The sequence below is a fragment of the Galeopterus variegatus genome, unplaced genomic scaffold (assembly GCF_000696425.1).
Source record: "Galeopterus variegatus unplaced genomic scaffold, G_variegatus-3.0.2 Scaffold604, whole genome shotgun sequence".
NCBI lineage: Eukaryota > Metazoa > Chordata > Mammalia > Dermoptera > Cynocephalidae > Galeopterus > Galeopterus variegatus.
The window spans coordinates 554563-555218 of NW_007726715.1; the positions used below are offsets into that span (position 1 = coordinate 554563).

Genomic DNA, 656 nt, shown 5'->3' on the forward strand with positions numbered 1-656 from the left:
AATAAAAATGGCATACATGAAGAGAAAACAAACAAATGAAAAGGCTATCTACATCCTAAAGAACCAACAAACACAAAAAACAAACAGTAAATCAGAAAGCAAGGAACAAAAGACATCTAAGACAACAAAACAACAATCAATAAGATGCTAGGAATAAATCAACACTAGAACTTAATGAAATTGAAACCCAAAAAACAATACAAAAGATCAATGAACCAAAAAGTTGGTCTTTTGAAAAGATAAATAAAATTGATAAATCATTAGCATGGCTAACAAAAAAAAAGAAGAGAGAAGATTCAAATAACAAATATTAGAAATGAAAAAGGTGATATTACAACTGATTCATCTGAAATACAAGGAATCAATTGAGACTACTATAAACAACTATACGCCAACAAATTTGAAAATCTAGAGGAAATGGATAAATTTTTGGACATACACAAGCTCCCAAAACTGAACCATGAAGACGTAGAAAATTTGAACAGACCAATTACAATAAAGGAGATTGAAGCTGTTATCAGAAGGCTGCCAACAAGAAAAGCCAAGGACCATAAGGATTCACAGCAGAATTTTACCAAACATTGAATGATACCAATCCAAGAGGAATTGACAGCAATTCTTTACAAACTATTCCAAAATTTGAAACAGACGCAAAT

The 656-nt window shown here is 30.6% G+C and overlaps 1 protein-coding gene across 3 annotated transcripts in view; it reads right to left on the reverse strand.

Moving 5' to 3' along the window:
• ANAPC5 (anaphase promoting complex subunit 5) overlaps positions 1-656 on the reverse strand; it is a 37251-nt gene that overhangs the window by 12894 nt on the left and 23701 nt on the right. The window lies entirely within an intron of this gene.